We start from the raw sequence: 8,781 nt of genomic DNA on the forward strand, positions 1-8,781 counted from the left end.
AAGAGTCTTCTCCAACACCACAGTTCAAAAGCATCAATTCTTCGGCTCAGCTTTCTTCACAGTTCAACTCTCACATCCATACATGACCACTGGAAAAACCATAGCCTTGACTAGACAGACCTTTGTTGACAAAGTATTGCCTCTGCTTTTCAATACGAATATGAATATTTTATTAATTCTTGAGAAGCCACTCTCCAGCCAACCACCCTATGAAGCAAGCTAGATGGATCTTGTCTGTGTTTCAGTGGTATGATCATTTAGTAAACATCTTTATGCCAGGTCTTGAAAATGTAGTTCACACTGAGGCTCTAACAATATGTATTCAAAAAGCTTTAAAATGATAGCAATGTTATATCCCTCCTAAACAATGAAATGACTCAATGAAAAAAGCTGTTCTACAAAATAAGATGAGCTTGATTGACTTATAAAGCAAAACACGTCACTTACCAGTAAAGTCAGATTGGCTTGCTTGACACTAAAACCAAGCTACCTTGCTTAGCAGAAATACATGTGACAGAAGCACAAGACATGCCCCTAAAAAACAAAACAATGGTGTCATGAGACCCACATCCTTCCCTGTGAGTTCAGTGAGTTAATAACTCCTAAAACATACTTTTTGGCCCCAACGACATGTTCTTTGCACAATACCACCACCACCACCACCACCCCCTCCCCCCCCCAAAAAAAAACAATAGTAGAGAATAAAGCCTAAAACTTGCCCAGTGGTGTCATCAAGTAATTACCCCCCAAGCATGCTCTGTGCACACAAAAAACAATCATTTATGGAAAGGTGACTTTTCAGAATGAAAGACCCTCATTGTACTGAGACCTGAAAATATTTTTTGAAAGTGCTGTGACAGTCCTGACCTGACCATATAGGGATAAGTAAACTTCTCTGCCTTATTTGGGAGAGGGAGATGGAAATATGACATCTACTCAAGAAAGACAAAGGAGATCTTCTTCCCCTCCCCTCTCTTTCTTTGATTATAAAAATATAACCCACTGAGTGCTGGGGGCAGTGCAACTTTTGCCTGCCTATTTGTTAACCTTACAAGCATCTCATTCTAATAAATCACTCCTTATTTATCACTTTGCCTCTCACTAAATTCCATTCCACTGTTGAAACATAAAGGCCTGTGATGCTGGAACTCTTCAGAGTCCTGGAAATGACACCTAACAATTTCACCATAAGCGTCCACATGAAAAATCTCCCAAATGTCAGACCATAATTCCTTTCCCCATAGTTCTTTGGAGTGAATTTTCCAGTTATTCTTAACCCATAGGGGTAGCCAAGTGGCCAATTCATTGTTTTCTGACCAATAATATATATATGTATATATATGGCATTCAGTTAAATTTTATTGTTTTAGAACCTGATATGCTACTTATAATTCATCAAAATGGCCACTATTAATATAATTCTTTATGACCTCTGGAAATTTCCTACTCCAGAAATCCAAGAGCACTCTTTTGTCTTGTTTTTGCCATAAGCTCCAATTAGCATATAGATAGATACATTTAATTTTATGTCTCCTGGCTGTAGCTCAGAGGGTATTTGATCTCTATTCAAAGATAGATTACTGAGATAAACCTTAAAATGACTCAATCAAAATTTTAGCAATAAAACATGACAGCAAAGAAGTAAACCTGGGAAGCAAGTCTTAGTTAACATACATTTCAATTAACAAAACTAGAATGTACTATTCAGTGAAACATAATTTGTATTTACTTTTTTTTCTGTGTATGTGATGGCATTAACCCTGAAGCCAGGGAAAGCTTTATCCTATCAAATAAAAAATGACTTTTGTGAGGGAGCAAGGGTTTCCCAGGTGGCATTAGTGGTAAAGAATCCACCTGCCAATGAAGGAAACATAAGAGACTCAGTTTCGATCCCTGAGTTGGGAAGGTCCCCTGGAGGAGGGCATAGCAATCCACTCCAGTATTCTTGCCTGGAGAATCCCCATGGACAGAAGAGCCTGTCGAGCTACAGTCCATGGGGGTCACAAAGAGTCAGACATGACTGAAGCAACTGAGTGCACAGGAAAAAGCCAAGCAGCCTTCTTGGATTTCCCATAGCCCTGCCTTTTTGATTTTCAACTATTGTTTATCCATCTTTAAATCCTTGATTTAGGAGTAGACTGTTGCCATTGTCCTAAGAATATCAGGATAGTGAAAGTTTGATAATCAGGGGTTAATTTTTCTGTACAAGCAGAATGACTTTTACCTATCTGTACAATCTTCATAGATCATTGTGAAATAATATTTATTTACTTTACCAAAGTAGCAAAGGCTTTTTAAAAACAAGTATAAAGGCAAAGAAATTCACATAGTCTGTTATCAAAATGTACATCCCAACAAAACTTTGCTCTCTTAACCAAGAGAAAAAAAACAAATTCCAGTCTGATATACAACATAAATTATCTTACAGAACTTCCCATGTACTTTTAACATACCAAATAACCTAATTAGTCCAGTATTTTTCTTTGGGATGCTTCAGGGACCCTCTGAAGCACTACGAAGTTAGCTAGAAGTCAAAAGAGCTTCATTAGAATTTGATTTTAGGAGGCTCTGTCAAAAAAAAAAAAAAACAAAGAGTTTAGAATACTCCGTCAGATAAAATTATAGGTTACTATGAAACAACAGTTATTCAGTCAGCCAAAGAGATAATAAAAGATTTCAAAGGCAAATACAGATTAAATCACTTAAGAGGCAAAGAAACGTAAAATCTGTCATCAAAGGCAGTTCAACATCCCAAGAAAACATGTACCATGCATAAAATTCTTTTCTTAGGGTCCACTTTCCACAAAAATGTTTTTTTTTTTCCTGTATTTATCACTTTATTTTCCCATTCAGAAATAGACACCTATTTCTGAAATCAAATCTACTTTCTTCACCCTTAACAACATTCAATTCCATTCCTCATACCTTCTCTACTAAAAACATACTTTCCTTAAGCCATGAACTATCCTTTATATTAGCATTCTGTAGATTGGCAAACATAAATACCAGTGATAATTTATAAAAATATTTGCTTTCTTATAGAGAATACCTTAGAATGGCACCAAGCATATACATTCAGTTCAGTTCAGTTCATTCGCTCAGTCGTGTCCGACTCTTTGCGACCCCATGAATCGCAGCACGCCAAGCCTCCCTGTCCATCACCAACTCCCGGAGTTCACTCAGACTCACATCCATCAAGTCAGTGATGCCATCCAGCCATCTCATCCTCTGTTGTCCCCTTCTCCTCCTGCCCTCAATCCCTCCCAGCATCAGTCTTTTCCAATGAGTCAACTCCACATGAAGTGGCCAAAGTACTTGAGTTTCAGCTTTCGAATCATTCCTTCCAAAGAAATCCCAGGGCTAATCTCCTTCAGAATGGAGTGTTTTGTTTCTCTATAAAAGGAAGCCAATGTTAAGTTAGCAATGTTAAAGCTTCTTATTTTATTTGGAAATGGCCTAGTTATTTAATAAACTTCCATCATTTAACTTAATTTAGCACTACCCTAGAAATTCAAGTGACCAAAAATCTAGAGAAACTATTTTAGGTAGGTATTTCTCAAGTATGGTTATTCTTAATAGACTTTATCTAAAAGCTCTTATCTCATTTAGATTTTCTTTCCTTAAAAGTTTCTTCACATCAAGTTACTTTGTAAAATGGACTTACCATCTGGCCCATTTGTGGAAAATACTGTCACCAGAAACTAAATGGCCCTATACATTTTTTGAGCCTCCCTTTTTGTCTGGAGAGTTTTCAATTCCATTTTCTTTTGTTTGGCCTTAGATAAAATCTCTCTATGTCCTTTAACACGTTGTATTGTCAAAAACTTTACAAATTGAGCAGATTCCTGAATTTTCTAGGGATTAATCTCTCATCCCAAGCTTCAGGGTCCAAGTCTATCCTTCCTTACCTATTGCTTTCTTTTTGTTAACCTAGCCATGTGACTTTCAATATTGAGCTTGTGCAATCTTTACTGTGGCTTTTTCAGCTACCGACTGGAAAGCAAAGACTTGGTCAGTTAAAATCTAATTTTGACATTGTAATGTAGAATGTCATCCTTGCAGATTGCATAATTCTTTCTCCAATTTTAACTTTTCAATCAATTTTAATTTGGCTTCATGTACCCTTCATGCAGAGAGGAGAATCCAATCTCTCCAGCACAGCATGGTGGTACATTCTGATTCTTCCTCAGTTGGCACAAGTGGCAAACATTCAATAACTTCTAAAGGTTTGGCCCACTTTAATTTGGGGTCCCAATTCTGACATAGTCCAGTGGATATGCCCCATTCAGTAACTCATGAGCAGTAAGGCAAACTTTCCCATCAAGGAAAAAAAAGTTGAATAGTCTTAACCTCTTTCTTTTTCCTTTCATTTCACAAATCTTGCTTATAGTGCCAATTTATGTTTTGCTGAAAGTTTTACTTTTGTTTTAGGTTCCAAGGATTTGTTAACAAAAGAAACCATTCATCACACATGATAAACAATTTCAATATTTAATAGAGGATTATTTGACTTAATTTCAGTATATAATCATTAAAAGAAAAGATAATATGGGGAGGGAGGAGGGAGGAGGGTTCGGGATGGGGAACACATGTATACCTGTGGCGGATTCATTTTGATATTTGGCAAAACTAATACAATTATGTAAAGTTTAAAAATAAAATAAAATTAGAAAAAAAAAAGAAAAGATAAATAGAAACAAAAGAAAAGAGTAAGAGCATATATACCACCAAATTGGACAGACCAACATTCAGATTTAAACAGTGTAGAGAAGTCCATTGTTGACAGTAATCTGGAGTCCCAGTAGGGAACAGATCCTGGGCAGTGTGACCTCTCCAGGTGCAAGACTCCAAATTTCAGTTTTGGAGGTTCCCTCATATAATCCCATGCCAAAAAATGATATCATCATCAGTTTGTGTGCAAGCATGCAGTTCTGACTTTACTTTAAACTTTTGCTTTCTACAATGCTGTTTGTTTTATCTTGTGAATCAAAGGATTTCATTATGCCCCAGGCAGTTGGCCAGACCTCCAGGAGTCATTGTAAGATGCACTCCCTTTCTTATCTAAAACTCCTCTTGACTTGCTGAGCTTCTGAACTGGCAGGGAATCCAGTCAGTGTTCAGGCAGGTCTGAAGCAAGGTCAGGACCTGCTCTCCTGCTTCTGAAGCCTGAATAAGATTTCTCCATTTTAGTTTCTCCAACAATTTTATAGTTAAATGGTATTTCACATTATATACTCTGCATATGGCTTCCCAGGTGGTGCTAGTGATAAAGAACCCACCTGCCAATGCAGGAGACGTAAGAGCTGCAGGTTCGATCCTTGGGTTGGGAAGATGCCCTGGAGAGGCGTATGGCAACCCACTCCAGTATCCTTGCCTGGAGAATCCCATAGAATTTCCTTTACTCTGGTCACAACTCAAGGTTTTCATTCTACTCACCTTTAAACATCCAAATAAGCAATGATTCAATCATTCTTTTCTCTAGTTGTCAACTGAAAAACAAAATGCATAATGTGAGAATTGCAAGTTAAGTTTTATTGGGGCAAAATAAGGACTGCCACCTGGGAGACAGCACCTCAGATAGCTCTAAGAAACTGCTCCAAAAGGTAGAGGGAAAGGATAGTATATATGTGATTTTGGTAAAGAGAGAGTGCAATTAAGCACATGCAATCAAGCACACATTTTTTGTAGAAAGTTTCTACTGGTCTCTGAAGCTTTTCTTAGTCCTGAGAATCATCATCCAGAAGAATTTTAGTGCTTTTCTAGATATGAGGAGACACAAGAATTGGGCTCATGAAATCAGTTCCTGAGAATATCTAACTATCTGAAGACTTGTCCTGCCAGTTTTCCCAGAGGACAGAATGCATCATTTCTGCTCTCTACCCTGAACTACTTCAGGGGGTGTTGGAGGTCAACAACAGCACCAGCAGTAGCACATGATTTAGTCCTTATAGAGGTGGGAGGCAAGTGCCTGTGTGTGTCATTGTCGCTCAGTTCTGTCTGACTCTTTGTGACCCCATGGACTGCATCCCACCAGAGAATTCCATGGAGAGTCCAGGAATTCCAGGAGATTCCATGGAATTCTCTCCAGGCAAGAGTACTGGAGTGGGTAGCCATTCCCTTCTTCATGGAATTTCCCAACCCAGGGATCAAACCCGGGTCTATTGCATTGAAGGCAGATTACTGTCTGAGCCACCAGGGAAGCACAAGTGCCCATGACTAGTGCCAATTTGTAGTTGACATAGTGTTCATTTAACCCAACTATGAGACAAACAAGATTCTGAAGGCTAAAACTGTAGAACAAATAGGGCAGATATAATTAAAACTCTAGATATGAGCAACCACAAATTTTGTTATGCATAAACTATATATCATAACATATATATGAGCACAGTATAAAATGGGTTGTTCTCCAAAAAGAAGAAACATATCTCTAGCTACTGATTTAAGACATCTCTGGGTCTGATTTTCTCTAGCATTATTTTATCTGAACCGTGGCCTCTAAGATGTCATCTCCATTGTGAGTTTCTCAGTTACAGGAAGTGTTTTCTGTCTCTTTTTTCCCTCTGGTATTTGTGGCTTCCTGGTCTTTGGCACTGTCATAGATGATGTCAATGAAGAATACAAATTCAACCTCTGACTTTATCCTCCTTGGGGCTTCTGGTCAACAGTAAATTCACAGGGATTGCCTTTGCAGTTATTTTGGCTATTTTTGTGATGGCTGTAACTGCAAATCTGGTCGTGATATTCTTGATTCACATAGACTCCCATCTCCATACCCTCATGTACTTTCTGCTCAGCCAACTGTCTATCATGGACACCCTTTTCATTTGTACGACTGTCCCAAAGCTTCTAGTCAACATGGTTTCTAATGAGAAAACCATTTCCTTTGTGGCCTGCTCTTCCTCTACTTGACCATGATGGAAACAGAGTTCTTCTTGTTGGGCCTCATGGCTTATGACCACTATGTGGCTGTCTGCAACCCTCGTAGGTACCCCGTTTTCATGAACCACAGAGCGTGTCTTCTTCTGGCTGCTGGTGCCTGGTTTGGTGGATCCCTGGATGGCTTTCTGCTCACCCCTATCACCATGAATGTCCCCTACTGTAGATCCCACAGGATTGATCACTTCTTCTGTGAGATCACTACAGTTCTCAGATTGGCCTGTGCTGACACATCCTTGTATGAAACCTTGATATCTGCTGTATGCTCATGTTGCTCATTCCCATATCTATTATCTCAACCTCCTACTCCCTCATTTGGTTAACCGTCCACCACATGCGCTCTGCTGCAGGACCAGAAAAAGGCCTTTACCACTTATTCTTCCCACTTGACTGTACCAGCTTTTTCTATGGGGCTGCCTTCTACACTTATGTGCTGCCCAAGTCATTTCACACCCCTGAGCAAGGCAAGGTAGTATCAGCTTTCTATACCATTGTCACACCCATGCTCAATCCTCTTTTCGACCCTATGGACTGTAGCTGCCAGGCTCCTCTGTCCATGGGATTTTCTAGGCAAGTATACTGGAGTGGGTTGCCATGTCCTTCTCTAGGGGATCTTCGCAATGCAGGAATCGAACCCCTGTCTCTTGTGGCTCCTGCATTGCAGGTGGATTCTTACTGCTGAGCCAGCAGGAAAGCCCCATATGCACACTACTATATACAAAATAGATAATTAATGAGGACCTACTGTATATCACAGGGAACTCTACTCAATATTCCATAATAACCTATAAGGGAAAAGAATCTGAAAAAGAATGGATATGTGTCTAACTGTTTGCTGTATACCTGAAACTAACACAGCATTGTAAATAAAATATACCTTAATATAAAATAAAATTAAATTTAAAAATATAATGTATTAGCTTGAGATTGAAAGTGATAAATTGTAATAATTTAAAATTAATTAAAAAAACCAATTGCATACTTGCAAGATGTCAGATACTGTTCTTAAACATGGGGTAAACATGAAGGGAAAACTTTTTCCATGTTTCAAAACACATTTAACTACATTATTTGACTTTGATCTTCATAAAGTTCTGCCAAGTATTTTGAGAAGGAATTAGCCTCATGGGATATATAGAAATTTATAACCATATTTTCTGACTTCTGGTCTTGTGATTTTGTGCTAAAACTTGCTATTCTTTGATAGACAATTTCCAAAAGCAGGGAGGCATATGGCACAATACAAACCTGGATGCTTGTTAATCATGATAATGACCTGGGGAAAACATATCCCTCCGGGAGTAACATGCAGATAAAATCTATGTTCGGCTTCTGTTGTGTGCCAGCTAGGCTGGTCTGCCAAGGACCTGATGTTCCATGCTGAGAGGCAGTCAGACCCTATCTGAGGTCTTTCTACAGGTGAGGGATATGAGCATAAAATTAACTGAACCATTTCTTCCACATACTTATTTCATTTACACAATAAATAAAATATATATTTATATAATATGAAAATTATAATAATGGATGATATAAAGTCTACTTGTTAAATAGCCCATTAAATCCTTTATTGAATACCAAGAAACATTCAGACATAAAAGGATGATTGTCAATACTGAAAATATTTAGAGAAGAATTGGTGTTCAGAAAAGAATTCAGAATTTTGTTGCCAAAAAAAAAAAATGACAGTACATCCCTGACAACTTAGACTACTATTCACTTTGAATGAAGTGGAGTCCTGCTAACAGTTCTATTAACCAAGTGAAAATAAACTTTTAAAACTTCAGATAATCAGAAAAGAAGATTTACATGAGACAGGATAATTGTAATAATGGAAAATTT

At 38.1% G+C, this 8,781-nt stretch overlaps 1 pseudogene; it reads left to right on the forward strand.

Annotated features, from left to right (window-relative positions):
• Positions 1-6,611: 6,611 nt before the first annotated feature.
• On the forward strand, positions 6,612-8,323 carry LOC109561042 (olfactory receptor 2T11-like; annotated as a pseudogene).
• The last annotated feature ends 458 nt before the right edge of the window (positions 8,324-8,781 follow it).

The sequence above is a fragment of the Bos indicus genome, chromosome 7 (genome assembly GCF_029378745.1).
Source record: "Bos indicus isolate NIAB-ARS_2022 breed Sahiwal x Tharparkar chromosome 7, NIAB-ARS_B.indTharparkar_mat_pri_1.0, whole genome shotgun sequence".
Lineage (NCBI taxonomy): Eukaryota > Metazoa > Chordata > Mammalia > Artiodactyla > Bovidae > Bos > Bos indicus.